Raw genomic sequence first — 17,978 nt, forward strand, 5'->3', positions numbered from 1 at the left:
AAAATTAGGAGTGTGATCCTTGCCCAAAACCCAAAAAAACACAGAAAGGGTTTCCATTGTTTCCAAACTTCAAAAATTGACCCTTCATATCTTGACCCTCCTCCAATTTCAAATTTTGTTGTTGTGATTGATTTTGTAAATCTATTCTCTCCCAACTCCAAAAATACTCCTCAAATGGCCCTCCAAATGATCCCCCAACCTCTCAGCTCCAAACTCCTCTGGATGGTGCTACTCCAAAGAGTCTCACTCCAATGATTGCGCATTCATGGAGGAGATAACGCACTCCTACATGTGACGAAATTAGAGTTGCGTGTAGGATGGCCCTCTTGTCTGTAGCTACCATCTATACTCCTGAAAATGATGGAGGATGCCCCTATCTCCCCAACTTTCTGAAGTGCCTCACACTGTGACTGTGCAATCCCTACGTTGTTGTTACTCCCCCTGCCGCTGGTACTCAACTTACAGTTGTTGTAGCTCATCTCCTTGTTGCTGCTACGAACTGAGATGAAGAAGAAATCCCTTCTAGGGATGGCACTCAAAGTCCACCGAAGTAAGGGTTGAGACCTCCGCTCGGAAACACTCGTGTGCTAAACAACATAGTAACCTGGCTAAGCAGCTCGTGCAACTAAGATTGAGTTCAATATGTCAAAATATATGATGCTGAAATGAGGAGATTTGCCTTCCTTATATATATTTCGTGGAGCTTATTTTCCCTCCATCATGAGTCCCTCACTTAACCATTGATTTCCCCTCCATGCAAATCGAACTAGAGAATGTGTATTCTCCTAGTGTGGATGGCCCCCACGTACAAATTAATCACATCAAAATAACTTAATGGGCCCATCACCTCTAAAATCGGCCCCAAAATGTAGAAATTAATCATGTTCCAAAATAATTTAGGAAGGGACATTACAGTCCTCCCCTCCCAAATGTTGTTTGTCCCCAAGAAACTTTACTGTTGGATGCTCAAATATGCGCTCACCCTCCCAAGTAACATCCTCATCCGGAAAGCTCCTCGAATGCACTAAAAATCACTTGTCCTCAAGTAATGTCTAAGCATGCATCCTATCTAACTGTTGCTCCCCACTCTCACTACAAAATGTGTTAGGGTCCCAGATGTGCCACTGGATCATGCTTGACCTCTGCACTGTCCTGATATGAAAGAATCCTTTAATACCAAGATCCCTGGCCATCCTGTCCAACATGAAGCTCCCCTCACTCCACTCATTATCCTGCCCAATGCAAGTACCAAAAGTCCCCTACTCCATCAGTGACTCACTAAAGCCCACTGGAAGATCCGTGTGATCCCCCCATGTAGTAGCTAGCACATCCCTAAAGGTTATTGAGTTGTGAAGGGTTGTGATGCCCCAGTTCACTGCTAGTCCCGAAGTGCTTCCACTATGTTGACGGTACGCTACTCTGATTATGACATAATCCCCATCGTGCGCAAACAATATCCTCCCCTCTTGAAGCCTAGTGGCGAAAAATATGTCAGAGTCAAGCTCATCCTGCCCAAGCATCTCCATGATGCCAATATCTACCCCTCCACTACAAATGTCAACTCTGAGCCATAACAAGACAAGTCTACCTCACCATGCAGTGGAGGTATTAGTGATCCCCCATGTGTCAAACCCAAAGTGAACTGGATCATCCTCTGCCATGAACCTGCTCGTCACAAAGTGGAGTGATCTTCTCACTAACCGGATTCCCCAAACATATGGGAATCTCATAACTCCCACAACTCACAGGATGTCACTACATAACGTGATTACCAGCTAGAACCCATTTGGCCCTCATCTTCGATCCTTGTATGTATTCCTTGGGTGGACCCAAAGTATAAGGAATAGGTCTCATGCCTGTGAACCTACCCTGCTCTTGCCAAACCACGCAATGGAATCCACTATCCCTACTCTTGATGATACACGTCGACACTGCTCAGAGACTGGGTACCCTCCTATAGATGAAATCTACCATCCACCGTCCCTCAAGTGTGAGGTCAGGGGCAGAATATATGCTACCTCGGCTATCAACCATGTCATCCCTAAGCCTTTATTTGACAACTCGTGCACCTACCAAGGGTCTCAATTGGAGAGCCTCCTCCTGGCTCATGGTACGTGGTGTCTCATCCAACTGTGAGAATTTTTGAATCTACACATCAGAAATCCTACTGCAATCACTGGTTTATCATCTCCTACTTGTTCTTTACATTTTACAAGCTATTTAATTATTTAAACAACGATGAAAACACTATTGTAGACTACACATACATACAGATCATGAACTAAAATAAAATGAGACAATCACACAAGGGACAATGTTATTTTTGGACAATCGTCTCTGGAAAAACCCAATTCGGGAAATCTGGTGCAGCATATAGAGGGTTTGTATTATTAAGCAAATTTCTAAATACAACTAGGGTTCCAAATCTGACTCACCGATAGAGAATAAACCTGGCAGAAGTACCTCTATCCAGAGACAAATATTTTGGCAAATCCAGCAACTGGATGATCAAACCCCACAGATGACAATGTTGTTCCCAGTGCTGGGCAACGATGGCTGCTCCAAGCTCTGCGCTAGAACTGCGTCACCTCCTCTAGGAGCTGCATCACCCTCCCAGTGAGCCTTCCTTGCTCAGAAATCAATATGCTGAACTGTTGCTCTATTTGCCTCATAGAAACCCCAGCGTTGCCTCTAAATAACTGCGTCAACCCCTCTGGCTTTTGCGTCACCCTCTCTGGAGTTGCGTTGTCTCTCTTGGCACTACTTTACCTCTCTGTCATGTATTCTCAGCCTTGGACTAAAGTCTTTCTTCCGAACTTGCCCTCTCACTGCAATTCAGATCATTAGCACGATTTTCTCATCAAACCTCACCCCAGAAAAATTGAACTCTCTGATCTCACCAGTGTATCTCTAAGTGACCCTCACGCCTCCTCTTATACTTTTCATGTTGATGAATCAACGGCCGAGATGAAGTCCCTAATCAATGGCTAAAATTAAAACAGACTTGATCCTCGCCACTTAGAAGTTTCTCACCCATATTCTTATTAATACCCATTAATATTTTTATTTTCCTAAGTTTAGACTTAGGAACCCATTAAAATATTAATTATTTTAATAACTCCTCATTCGGGTGGAATTTCTCCAAATGATTTTTGGGTTCTATAGATCTCATGTATTCTAGCCCCTCCACAAAATTTTGGAGCTATAGCACATCCGATGCTACCCAAAATCAACACTCCCTCTTAGCGAGGATTATGCTCTAGCAATACTTCACAACAGAAGTATCACACTGATCCATGACATCAGTCCTCTGTGCTGCTGATGCTTGGCCCGCTGCCCTTCATCCACTGCACTGTTGCTTCCTATACTGCTGCCCATGACTCTGCCACTGCCACTGTTACATTTGTACTACAACTCCCTCTCAATATGTTGCATCATGCTACCCATAGCAATGCCACTACTAACTATTGCACTGCAACTCAGTTGCTGAGAAGTAAGCAACTGAAACTTTACCCAAAAACTGACACGTTGGTCAGTATGGATGCCTCTTGATGTTGAAGCTACCTCTACTGTTAATCTGTGTTAACCCTCTACTGCTACTGCACTGCTATGTGCCTCTCGCACTGCTACAACATCCATTACATTGCCTCAGAATTTGGCACTCTAGCTCTACCACTGTCGCTCCATCACACCTTGCTCCAACTGACACCCATCATTTTTCTATTGTTCTTAAGGGCTCCCATAGCCATATGTGATCAAAGAGTTTGGGTACCTCAGGGATCTTGCCCATCATGTAGTCCTCTCGACTACAACTCCATGTCGCCCCACCTCTTCTCCGTAGGCGCATGAACACTCATGGCATAATCGTCATCCCTGCCTTCCCTGTCATCTTTCACTGGAGTAGCCTTCTATTCAAAAGCTTCCTCCTCGCCCTTCTTCTGAGGGAACTGAGTGGCATAATGTCTAAGTTCCCCACACTTGAAGCATCTGACCTTGGAAATATCCTTCTTCTTTCGCTTCTACTGCCCTTGTTGTCTCGATGATGCGAGAGCTGAATCCTCCTTCTCCTTCTTGACCTAGGCTCCCTTGCCGCTACTCCCTGTTTTGGTGATCCTCCCGAGCTCTTCTTGTTGAAGTGCTGCCCAAATCTCCTCCCAACTGGGTAGAGTCACTCTGCCCAAGATGCTTTGGACAAAAGTCTCCCAGTCCTCAATAACTGCATATAGGGTAGTCCTGACCATGAACTCAGGATCTGGTGTAGACCCCATGGAAATCAACTGGTCACGAATCCCTTGCAACCTGAGAAGGAAGGGATCAATCTCCTCTCCCTTCTGCATCTCGTACTCTCTCAGGTGATCTTCTAATAGCATCTTCCATTGGACGGAAGAGGCCTGGTACAAGGTGGTCAACAACTCCCACATTTCCCTTGTTGTTTCCTTCTCGGCAATATGTGGTGCTACATGATATTTTACCCTGTCTCAGATCATGCACTTGGCCTTCGCCTAGGCCTCCTCATACTTATTTAATGGATCAACATCAACCGGAACAACAACTACTTTCAAGTCATAGTCGTTGATGCAATTTGTTTTCTAGGATTGCTAGGATCCTAACTTTCTAGATGAAAAAATGGAATGCTCCATCCAATCTGTCCTGAGCCCTCAACCCATTCACTGCCATCTCTGCTAAAAAAAAAATAGGACTGGTTCTCTTCTCCCTCTCTTGTTGTCAATCTAGCAATACTTGGATCTGGATTTATTTTGCACACAAAACCCTCTAAGGAACAAGCTCCTCTAGACTCCTTTTGAGTTCTGATTTCCTTCATGGAAATCCTCCAGCCAAATGTTGAATCACTTCTTTCCAATCCCCCTTTGTCACTGCAACCCAAAATCTAGATTTCTTTGTCTAGAAATTTGTCAAGGCAATGACTCCCTCTACCTTGGCTCTATCTCCACAGACATTGTTCTACACCAATAGAAACAACATCCCACCAGCTCCTCAAATTGAATCTGCTCTGCTCCTCCAACCCTAGAAACTGAATGATTCGAACTTTCAGGCTCTGTGCTGGCCTAGAGAGGTGATGCAGTCACTGCGTGGGCTCCTCTCTGGCTCTGCGTTACCCTCTGCAGGCTCAAAATTATGATGGAGGCACTACGTGAGCCTCTGCATCACTCCTGCAGCTACTCCTTTGCCTCTGAAATAATGTTGTCACTCGGGACAGCTACTTCTCTGCAACAAATTCTCTAGATCTCTCTACCTGTGTCTATAGTCTCTTATGATTTGCAATCCTCTGATACCATGTGAGAATTTCTGAATCTACACATCAGAAATCCTACTGCAATCACTGGTTTATCATCTCGTGCTTGTTCTTTACATTCAACAAGTTATTTAATTATTTAAACAATGATGAAAACACTATTGCATACTATGCATACTACACATACATACAGATAATGAACTAAAATAAAATGAGACAATCACACAACTGACACTATTATTTTTGGACAATCATCCCCGAAAAAACCTAATTCGGGAAAACTGGTGCAGCATATAAAGGGTTTGTATTATCAAGAATTTTTTTTAATACAACTAGGGTGCCAAATACAACTCACCCAATAGAGAATAAACCTAGAAAAAGTACCTCTATTTGAAGAAAGATATTTTGGCAAATCCAACAACTGGATGATCAAACCCCACAGATGACAATGTTGTTTCTAGTGCTGGGCAATGATGGATGCTCCAAGCTCTGCACTGGAACTGTTTCGCCTCCTCTAAGAGTTGCGTCACCCTCCGAGTGAGCCTTCCTTGCTTAGAAATCGATATGCTGAATTACTTCTCTCTCTGCCTCATAGAAACCCCAGTGCTACCTCTAAATGATTGTGTCAACCCCTCTGGTTTCTATGTCACCCTCTTTGGAGCTGCATTGTCTCTCTTGGTGCTGCTTTTCCTCTCTGCTATGTATTCTTGGCCTTGGACTAAAGTTCCTCTGCCGAACTATCCCTCTCACTGCAACTCAGATCATTAGCTCAATTTTCTCAGAAACAATGTCCAACCAGCTCCTCAAATTAAATCTGCTCTACTCCTCTAACCCTGGCAACTGGATAATTTGAACCTTTTAGGCTCTGCACTAGCTTAGAGAGTTGACGTTGGGCTCCTCTCTAGCTCTAAGTCACCCTCTGCAGGCTCGAAATGTTGACGTAGGCACTATGTGAGCCTCTGTGTCACTCCTCTGGCTCTGCGGCACTCTTGTAGCTACTCCTCTGCCCATGAAACAGTGTTGTCACTCGGGACAACCACTTCTCTGCAGAAAATTCTTTGGATCTCTTTGCCGATGTCTACAGTCTCTTATGATCTACAATCCTCTGATACCATGTGAGAATTTCTGAATCTACACATCAGAAATCATACTGCAATCATTGGTTTATCATATCCTGCTTGTTCTTTACATTCATCAAGTTATTAAACTATTTAAACATCGATGAAAACACTTTTGTGGTTTGTATCTTTCGAATTATTGACCGGAGAATCCACAATATGAACATTTTTATTCCAACGTTTCAAATCCCAAATGGGATCATTTATACCCTGAAGATGGATCCCATTTGGGATTTGAAACGTTGGAATAAAAATGTTCATATTGTGGATTCTCTGGTCAATAATTCGATGAAAACACTATTGCAAACTACACAAACATACAGATTATGAACTGAAATAAAATGAGACAATCACATAAGGGACACCATTATTTTTGGACAATCATCCGTGGAAAAACCCAGTTTGGGAAAACCAGTGAAACATATAGAGGGTTTGTATTATTAAGCAGATTTCTAAATACAACTAGGGTGCCAAATCTGGCTCACCCAACAGAGAATAAACCTCGCAGAAGTACCTCTATCTGGAGACATATATTTTGGCAAATCCAACAACTGGATGATCAAACTCTAAAGATGATAATGTTGTTCCTAGTGTTGGGCAGCGATGGTTGCTCCAAGCTTTGCGCTGGAACTACGTCACCTCCTCTAGGAGATGCATCACCCTCCTAGTGAGCCTTCCTTGCTAAGAAATCAATATGTTGAACTGTTGCTCTCTCTGCCTCACAGAAACCCTAGTGTTACCTCTAAATGACTGCGTCAGCCCCTCTGGCTTCTGCATCACCTTCTCTGGAGTTGCACTGTCTCTCCTAGTGTTGCTTTGCCTCTCTACTATGTATTCTCGGCCTTGGACTGAAGTCCCTCTTCTGAATACCCCTCTCACTGCAACTCAGATCACTAGCTTGATTTTCTCAGCAATCCTCACCCCAAAAAAATCGAACTCTCTGATCTCACCAATGTATCTCGAATTGACCCTCAAGCCTCCTCTTATACTTTTCCTGTTGATGAATCAATGGCCAAGATTAAGTCCCTAATCAACAACTAAGATTAAAACAAACTTGATCCTTGTCACTTAGAATTTTCTCAGCCATATTCTTATTAATATCCATTAATATGTTATTTTCCTAAGTTTAGACTTAGGAATCCAATAAAAATATTAATTATTTTAATAACTCCTGATCTGGGTGGAATTTCTACAAACGATTTTTGGGTTCTAAAGATCTCATATATTCTATCCCCTCCACAAAATTTTGGAGCTAGAGCACATCTGATGCTACCCAAATCAACACCAACTATCTAGGGTGAGCCTCCCATACCCTACTGCCTGAATGGAGGGTCTCAAGGGGAAACAACCAAACACTCTATGACTATAAGCAACACTGGAGGATGATGGGTGGGTATGTCCCAAACTGTATGATAAAAATTTTGTCAGAATGCCCAAGACTGATCCTACAAACGACACTCTCTCCGCCTCAGGTCTGCTGATAACTCCCTCGAAGCCTTGTCTCCGCCAAGCATGGTGTCCCTAGATGCTCAACAATGTACTCGTCGATCTTAGGTGAGATGGATCCAATGGCACACCTAATGCCCTTGTCCATATGTCTCCTTGGAGGAACGCTTGAAGAGCTCGCTCAGTTGCACCATGCGTCACTGCACACCACCAAGAAACACCGCATTCTTCGGCATGCCACTGTATGCCGCAACCTGTCCCTATACACCACTAGATATCCTTGACTATGGCTATGCCATCCTGTACCATCCTGTGTCACTGCACCGATCACTCCCCTCATGTACTCAATGCGATGTGAGGCACTCCCCCATGCGTCTCCATGCCCATCTGCAAACCAATGCTCCATGCTAGATGTTGCTACCCATCCCTGAATGAGATGGCCTAAAGTTGCATCCCTATGCGTCGACCCACACCCGACTGGTATCATCACCTCCATCATTGCATCATCATACCCTTCGGTGAATGGATCTTCACTCCAAATTCTCCTTGAGTGATTTGAGAATTGAATCTCCCTATGTGTCAGCAGTGATGCTACCCCTGCGTTACTCCTCTGCATCGTCTGTATCCCAAACAAAAGTGAAGAATCCCCAACTCTATATAAGGCACCATTTGGTGGCTTTCCAATGCCACCTCCTCCGACAAACTCCTACTAGAGTGTGTTGATCACCCCATGATCCTATGTACAAACATCGTACCAGGTTAACCTAAGAAGCCTGTCCATAAACTGGTTGACCACTGGTGCTGACAAAAACTCTCCTAGCGAAGGTGCACGCTCGACTGCTATTAGTTTTTGGTAGCATTAGATGCGTTCTAGCCATGAAAATTGGCAGAGAGGCTAAGACACATGAGTTCTAAAGAACCCAGAAACTGTTTGGTGAAATTCAACCCAAACTGTATTTTATTAAAACAATTAGTATTTTTAATGGTTTTCCTAAGTCTAAACTTAGGAAACTTAAAATATTAATGGGTATTAATAAAAATATGGGTAAGAATGATCTAGAAGGTAAATCAAGTCATGTTTTAATCTTAGTCGTTGATTAGAGTATTAATCTCGGTCGTTGAGGTCACAATAGGAAAAGTATAAGAAGGAGGCTTGGGGTTCATTTAGAAATACACACAGAGAGATTGAGGAAATCGATTTTTTGAGGTGAGAAGTTCTTAGGAGGAAAACTGATTGGGGAGATCTTGCAGCAGAGCGGCAGTGAGAATTCAGGCGAAGGAATTTTTGGAGAATACAAGACAAAGAGAGGACAGAAAGACGTCCAAAGGAGGGCTGACACTAGCCTATGCAGTGCTGACATAGAGGTAGTGCAGTCAGTGAGGGGAAGTCGAGTTTCTGTAGAGGGAATTCGAATTTCAATTGCCAGAAGCCAGGGTGTGAGATTGGAGGCAAGAAAGTCGATTTCTCAGCCGACAGAAGATCCAGAGCAGAGAGATAGAGTAATAACTAGGAGGGGTGACATAGAAGCTAACGAGGGTGACGTAGCTTAACACAGAGGCCATTAGAAGGTGACACAGAGCCTCCCAGAGCTGAGGATCAATCATTGATTCTCCAGTGACAGGGTGAGATCATTTCACCAATCTTTTGTCCAGTATTTTGTCTGTAAGGATTGCTAGTTGATCATCCTAGATTTGTATTCAAAATTTTCTCCAGCATAATAATAAACCCTCAGAGCTATTGCACCAGTTTTTCCGCATTGGGTTTTTCCGGGGACTATTTTGTCCAAAAATAACGGTGTCCTATGTATCTTGTCCTTTGCTCAGTTTTCTGTTTCATGTAATCAAATATTAAAGTAGTGTAGGCAACAAAAGTAATTTGCTTCAGTATTCAAAGAATAACTTCATGAATCTATATTAAAATCAAGTAGGTGAAGTAGATCAAAATTTGCTGCAGTAGGGGTTCGTTGAGGATTAGGAATTTCCACAATGTATGAGATCATTGGTTTTGAAATAGGAAGAGAAGATCCAATGCTGAGAAGAGAGACCAAAAACTGCACTTGGCAGCAATTTGAATCCCCTTGAAGGGATTGTGCAATGCTTACTAAGAAGCAGGGATTCCGAGGAAATCTCTCTCTGAGAGAGTCGACAGAGAAATACGATTTCCAGTTTGTGAGTTTGCAAAGGCAGAGGGAGTGACGCAGAGCCTCAACACAGTGCTTGAAGGGCACAGTTTCTACTGAGACATAAATCCCTCGGAAAAAGAGTGAAGACACATAGAAGGGGAATTTTCTCCTCAAAGAACTTTTCTCACTAAAAGTTTGAATCTCTCACTTGTCGTGCAGCAGTGCTGCGCAGTGACTAGAGGAGTCAATTCAACAGTTGGGTGAGATGGAATCGCATGGGCTCAAATATTAGGACAGGTTTGAAGGAGCTTCCAACTATGTCATATGGAAGACCATAATCTTAGCTGTTCTAGAGGAGTACAACCTCGAAGCCTACATCAAGAGTGTTGTGGCTATTACTATTGATAATGATCAAAAGAAGAAGTACAAGGCCGAGCAGGGGAAGGCAAAGAGGTTCATACTCAATGGAGTTCAAGATCATGTGGTCTCACTCTTGTAGGGCAAAGATACGGCCAGAGAGATGTGGGACACTTTGTCTTCACTATATGAAGGTTCTTCCGAATAGCGGAAGATGTACCTAGAACAAAAGTTGTAGCGAACATTGATGCAAGAAGAGAGAAGGAGTTAACTCCTATCTTCAACGAGTTAACTCATATCTTCAATGTCTTCGGGACGCCAGAGACCAGCTTGCTGCATTGGGGTCTACTCCTCAGTCTACCGCGATGGTAAGGACAACCCTAAATGGAGTCTCGAATGAATGGCATGTCTTTGTCCAAAGTATATTGGGCAGGGAAAGACTACCTTCATGGGAGGAGATGTGGGTGGCTCTTCAACAATAGGAATTAAGGAAGGACCCAGTTAAGGTCAACCTCAATGGTAGCAGTGGGAGTGGCATGAAGACCGAGGAGGAGGAGGAGGAGAATGCAACTCTAGCATCAAAGGGACAAAAAAAGTAGAAACGTAAGAAGGACATTTCAAAGGTGAAATGTTTCAGATGTGGCGAGATGGGCCACTTTGCATCCCAGTGTCCTTTGAAACAAAAGGATAAGGATGAGAAACATGATCCTAAGGCTGCTCCAGGAAATATTAACAAAAATAAGTTTTCCATGAGTGCCCACTCATATCGAGGAGGGAAATGGGGCGATATTGAAATGTAGTCAGGAGGACTACATGTGGGCAGGATTCTTGAGGAGTCCACCTATTGGATCAATTCCTTGCTACAGGAGCCCGAGATTTAGTAGTAGCAAGATTGACATAGTGTCAGATGATGCAGTGGATTTTTTGGAAAGACATATGCAGTAGCCGGATACCAGAGATTGATCAGCGCAGAGCAAGGTTGACACCAGTGCAGTTGGCACAGTGCAGAAGTCAGCAGCAACACAGAAGATTCAGAGAGTTAGAAACTAGAGCAGTCATATTCCAACATTCATGGTTTTATGCTGAACACAGTAAATTTCAGTTAATTTTGGATGTTTTTCAATTGCTTCTCTCAGCAACTGAGTTGTAGTATGAATGCAGTGCTAGCAGCATAGCAGATGAAAAATTTTAGAGGGAGTTGTAGTACAGATGCAACAGTGACATTGGCAGTGTCATGGGTAGCGGTACAGTAGCAGCAGCAACACAGTGTTGTTGGCAGCAACAATGCAGAAAGGATATGCTTCAGATACAAAGCAGCATGCAGTTGGACATTGTTGCTGGAGTACTTTCTTCACTGAGAGGGACTGTTAGTTTTTGGTAGCATTGGTTGTGCTTTAGCCATGAAATTTGGTGGAGACGCTACAGAACATGAGTTCTAAAGAACCCAGAAACCTTTTGGTGAAATGCCACTCGGATTGTATTTCATTAAAATAATTAATATTTTTAATGGGGTTCCTAAGTCTAAACTTAGGAAAATTAAAATATTAATGGGTTTTAATCAAAATATGGGTGAGAATGATTTAGAAGGCGGATCAAGTCATGTTTTAATCTGAGCCCTTGATTAGAGTAATCTCGGTTGTTGAAGTCTCAACTAGAAAAGTATAAGAAAGAGGCTTCGGGTTCATTTAGAAATACACACAAAGAGATTGAGGAAATCGATTTTCTGAAGTGAGTTCTGAGGAAAATTGATTCAGGAGATCTTGCAGCAGAGGGGTAGTGAGAATTCAGGAGAAGGAATTTCCGGAGAATACAAGATAGAGAGAGGATAGAAAGACGTCCAGAGGAGGGCTGACGTTGGCCTACGTAGTGCTGACCGAGAGGCAGTGCAATCAGTGAGGGGAAGTCGAGTTTCTTCAGAGGGAATTTGAATTTCAGTTGCTGGAAGCTAGGGTGTGAGACTAGAGGTAACAAAGTCGATTTCTTAGCTAGTAGAAGATCCAGAGTAGAGAGGCAGCGTAATACCCGGGAGGGGTGACGTAAAAGTTGCCCAAGGTGATGTTGTTTGATGCAGAGGCCATCAGAAGGTGATGCAGAGCCTCCAGAGCTGAGGATCAGTCACTGATTCTCCAGTGATAGGGTGAGATCATTTCACCAGTCTTCTATCCAGTATTTTCTTTGTAAGGATTGCTAGTTGAGCATCCTAGATTTGTATTCAAAATTTTCTCTTGCATAATAATAAACCCTCATAGCTGTTGCATCAGTTTTCCCGCCTTGGGTTTTTCCGAGAAATATTTTTTCCAAAAATATCGGTGTCCTATGTATCTTGTTCTTTGCTCAGTTTTTTTGTTTCATGTAATCAAATATTAAAGTAGTGTAGGATGTAGAAGTAATTTTCTTCAGTATTCAAAGAATAACTTCATGAATGTATATTAAAATCAAGTAGGTGAAGTAGATCCAAATTTGTTGTAGTAGGGGTTCCTTGAGAATTAGGAATTTTCACAATGTATCAGAGCATTGATTTTGAAACAGGAAGAACAGTTCCAGTGCTGAGCAGAGAGGCCAAAAGCTACACTTGACAGTAATTCGAATCCCCTTGAAGGGATTGCGCAGTCCTTGCCGGGATGCAAAGATTTCGAGGAAATCTCTGAGAGAGTTGACATAGAGGTACGATTTCCAGTTCGTGAGTTTGTAGAGGCGGAGGGAGTGGCATAGAGCCTCAATGTAGTGCTTGAAGGGTGCAGTTTCTGTGGGGCCAGAAATCCATCAGAAAAAGAGCGAAGACACATAAAAGGGGAATTTTCTCCTCAGAGATCTTTTCTCGCCAAAAGTTCAAATTTATCACTTGTCAAGCAACAGTGTTGAGCAGTGACTAGAGGAGTTGGTTCGACAGTTGGGTGATATGGCATTGCATGGGCTCAGAGATCAGGACAGGTTGGAAAGAGCTTCCAACAATGTCATATGGAAGACCATAATCTTAGATATTCTGGAGGATTACAATCTCAAAGCCTACATCAAGAGTGTTGTGGCTATTCCCATTGACAATGATAAAAAGAAGATGTACAAGGCTGAGCAGGGGAAGACAAAGAGGTTCATACTCGATGGAATTCGAGATCATGTGGTCTTACACTTATAGGGAAAAGATATAGCCAGAGAGATATGGGAAGCTTTGTTTTCACTGTATGAAGGTTCTTCCGAACATCGGAAGATGTACCTAGAATAAAAGTTGTAGCGGACATTGATGTAAGAAGGGAGAAGGAGTTAACTTCTATCTTCAATGAATTCTCCTATATTCAATGTCTTCAAGACACTAGAGACCAACTTGCTATAGTGGGGTCTATTTCTCAGTCTACTGCAATGCTAAGGACAACCCTAAATGGAGTCTCAGATGAATGGAAAGTCTTCGTCCAAAGTATATTAGGCACATAAAGACTACCTTCATGGGAGGAGATGTGGGCGACTCTTCAACAAGAGGAATTAAGGAATGACCTAGTTGAGGTCAAACTCAACGGAAACAGTGAGAGTGACACGAAGACCAAGGAGGAGGAGGAGAACACAACTCTAGCATTAAAGGGACAGCAGAAGCAAAAGTGGAAGAAGGATATTTCGAAGGTGGAATGTTTCAGATGTGGCGAGATAGGCCACTTTGCATCCCAGTGTCCTTTAAAACAAAAGGATAAGTATGAGAAACATGATCCTAACACTACTCCAACAAAGATTGACGAAGATGAGTTTGCCATGAGTGGCCACGCATCTTCAGGAGGGAAATGGGGCGATATTGACCTGTAGTCGGGAGGACTACATGTGGGCAGGATCCTTGAGGAGTCCACCTTTTGGATCAATTCTTTGCTACGGGAGCCCGAGATTCAGTAGTAGCAAGATGGAATTAGTGTTAGATGATGCAATGGATTGTTTGGAAAGACAGATGCAGTAGCCGGAGACCAGAGACTAATCAGTGCAGAGTAAGGTTGGCAGCAATGCAGAAGTCAGTAGCAGCGTAGAAGATTCAAAGGGTCAGAAACTAAGGCAGTCAGATTCCAACATTCATGGCTTTATGCTGAACACAGTTAAGTTTAGTTAATTTTGGATGTTTTTCAGTTGCTTCTCTTAGCAACTGAGTTGCAGTACGAATGTAGTGCTAGCAACATAGAAGATGCATCATTTGAGAGGGAGTTGTAGTACAGATGCAACAGTGGCAGCGGCAGTGTCATGGGCAGCAGTAGAGTAGCAGCAGCAACAATCTAGAAAGGAGATGCCTCAAATATAGAGCAACATGTAGTTGGACATTGTTGTTGGAGCACTTTCTTCGCTAAGAGGGAGTGTTAGTTTTTGGTAGCATCGGTTATGCTCTAGCCATGAAAATTGGTGGAGAGGCTAAGGAACATGAGTTCTAAAGAACCCAGAAACCGTTTGGTGAAATGCCACCTGGATTTTATTTCATTGAAATAATTAATATTTTTAATGGGGTTCCTAAGTCTAAACTTAGGAAAATTAAAATATTAATGGGTATTAATCAATGTTCCACCAAGGTTTCAGGATGAGGGGGCGAGGGAGCGAGGATACGTGAGAGCGGCCTATGCAAAAGCTCCCCGCCAATTTTTAGGAAATGTGGGGGGAATGTCAAGGTCTTAAAAGCTTATAAATATAAAATATAATTTATAAATTGAATCCACTATGACAATTGGGTTTGAATTGAAAAGATACAAAGCATGATCATTGATAGGAATATCATTATCTAATATCATATAAATTTAAAATTCTAATTTATAATAATACATCATACATTATGATTAAAGTTTAAACCATATTGGTGTTCCACTTCCCACTATGAACATTGAATACTGAACAATGAATATTGCCATAAAATTATAAAAGTCAAGTATGATACATCAAGAGTCAAAATTTTATAGAGTCAGAATAACATAAGAACATCAACATATCGAAAGATAAATGAGCATAATTTTGCTCAAGCCTCAAGGTAATGCCATGCTAGTCTCTGCATCAAGTTACTGCATGAATAAATAAGGATCAACCATATCACCAGCTAAATTTGAATCACTAGCATTCTCAAACATGCTAAGTGGTACACCAACCAACCCCATCTGTCTCTCATCAAGTCTCTCCTCCATATCTACATGTGCATCATCCTCTGGATCAACATCCCATTGTGTTGTTGGTCCCTTCAAATACTCAGGTGTCTTCCTATGCTCAAGACGTAGGGCACTGTGCACAACAATTAACTTTTCTTCTCTTTTAGAGGTAAGTTTGTTCCTCTTGATAGAGTGGATGAAGCTATATGTGGACCAATTCCTCTCTGTTGTAGAGGAACTAGGATCATCTTGCGAATAATGAATTCAATTTATAAGAAAACGAATTGAAATCCTAAAGTATTAAAAATAATGTTAAATTTTAATTATAAACAAAAGTTTATTTAAACAAATCGGGCCCCTCGACCCCCCATGTCCCCCCTCATCCGCCCTTGATCCCCCACATCCCCCCTCATCCCCCCTTGACCCCCCACATCCCCCCTCGACCCCGCCCCCACGACCCCCCACGACCCCTCACGACCCCCTTTTCGGAAACGACCCCTCAGCACATGGAAACGTCCCCCTAGCACATCCCCCTGCGTACCTTGTTTTTCGGGAGCGTGGGGAAATGACCCCTTCTCGTCCCCAAGTCCTTGGAGCACTGGGGATCTAGGAAACTAGACCCCTAGGGGTGGGGGCAAGTCCCTGTGGAACACTGGTATTAATCAAAATATGGGTGAGGATGATCTAGAGGCAGATCAAGTCATGTTTTAATCTTAGCCATTGATTAGAGACTTAATCTAAGTCGTTGAAGTCTCAACAGGAAAAGTATAAGAAGGAGGCTTGGGGTTCGTTTAGAAATACATAGAGAGATTGAGGAAATTGATTTTCTGAGGTGAGAAGTTCTCAGGAGGAAGATTGTTTGGGGAGATATTGTAGCAGAGGGGCAGTGAGAATCGGGGAGAAGGAATTTCCATAGAATACAACATAGAGAGAGGAAGGAATGACGTCCAGAGGAGGGATGATGTTGGCCTACGTAGTGCTGATGGAGAGGCATCGCAGTCAGTGAGGGGAAGTCGAGTTGCTGCAGAGGGAATTCAAATTTCATTTTCCGAAAGCCAGGGTGTGAGACTGGAGGCTAGAAAGTCGATTTCTCAGCCAACAGAAGATCCAGAGTAGAGAGGCAGCATAATACCTAGTAGGGGTGATGCAGAAGCTACCCAGGGTGACACAGTTTGATGCAAAGGCCATCACAAGGTGACACAGAGTCTCCTAGAGCTAAGGATCAGTCATTGATTCTCTAGTGATAGGGTGAGATCATTTCACCAGTCTTTTGTCCAATATTTTCTCTGTAAGGATTGTTATTTAAACATCCTAGATTTGTATTTAGAATTTTCTCCTGCATAATAATAAACCCACAGAGTTGTTGCACAGGTTTTCCCACATTGGGTTTTTCTAGGGACTATTTTGTCCAAAAATAATGGTGTCCTATGTATCTTGTTCTTTGTTTAGTTTTTTTGTTTCATGTAATCAAATATTAAAGTAGTGTAGGCTATAGAAGTAATTTGTTTCAGTTTCCAAAGAATAACTTCATGAATGTATATTAAAATCAAGTAGGTGAAGTAGATTTAGATTTGTTGCAGTAGGGGTTCCTTGAGGATTAGGAATTTTCACAACTTCTAGGTCAACTATGCCCTCTAGGTCATAGTCAATAGGTATATCTAGGAAATTATAGGTGGATGCCTGGAAACTCCTGTTGAGCTCCACTTGGGTCCACTACCATCTCCATATCCCACTCCTCTGAATACCAACTCAAAATCTCTTGCCACCCAACCCTAAGAGAGGGATCGAATGCATGAACTCTTGCACATAGAACAACCCAGCATGTAGGTCATTTCATTTTGCTATCCTGGCCAATATATAAAATCCGACTAGGTAACTCTGTCTCTCTCTATCCAACGGGCCAAGGTAACCTAACACTATTTCTAGCCCTGTCTATGTATGCTCAAAGAGGGAAGCTCTCATGCTCCAATGTGCACCCTAGCTGCACCAGTAGGGAATTCAACCGCTCCCCAATGTGAGTCAATTTGGCCATGGACTCGACATAAACTACTCTCATGCCCACCAGCTCCTCGTTCTAATGCAAAATAGCCTCACGCACTAATGTGACCTTCCTTATTAATGCTAGAAGTTCGGCCTAAAACTAGTGGAACTGTCGTGGGCCTCTATCACCTGTAAACTCTGCCATAGCTCCAAATACCTTAACAATTGTTGCAATCTCGTCCATGGGTGGCTCCTCCTCAACAGATGGCTCTATGTGTGTAGGCTCTATCTTCTCCACCAAGGTGTCAACTAGAGCTATCAAAGAGGTCTCTATTAAAGGTGACTCCTGTGCCACACCTGGTATATCGATGTGCTCCTCACCATCCTGTGGGTTCTCAGCATCATGTTCAACCTCCTCCTCAGGCTCCCGAAGGCTAGTATCTAAAGCCAGGTTCAAAAGTGTTTTAGCCAAATAGATCCTACACTACCGGCCCTATTGGCAACAGTCCATGGAGCGTGGACTGAAGTCTCACCCAAGGTAGTATGGGAGGATGCTGGAACCAGGTTTCCACACCCTAGGGATGTCTTGATGAGGTCTGGGAAGTTTGCGAAC

At 42.9% G+C, this 17,978-nt stretch overlaps 1 pseudogene; it reads right to left on the bottom strand.

The window, feature by feature from the left end:
• Window positions 1–17,609, bottom strand: part of LOC149202531 (mitochondrial outer membrane protein porin of 36 kDa-like) — a 71,563-nt pseudogene extending 53,954 nt beyond the window's left edge.
• Between the last annotated feature and the right edge of the window lie 369 nt (window positions 17,610–17,978).

This window comes from Pinus tabuliformis, chromosome 2_1, assembly GCF_031772625.1.
Source record: "Pinus tabuliformis cultivar Carrire ecotype Pingquan chromosome 2_1, CPIR1, whole genome shotgun sequence".
NCBI classification, from domain to species: domain Eukaryota; kingdom Viridiplantae; phylum Streptophyta; class Pinopsida; order Pinales; family Pinaceae; genus Pinus; species Pinus tabuliformis.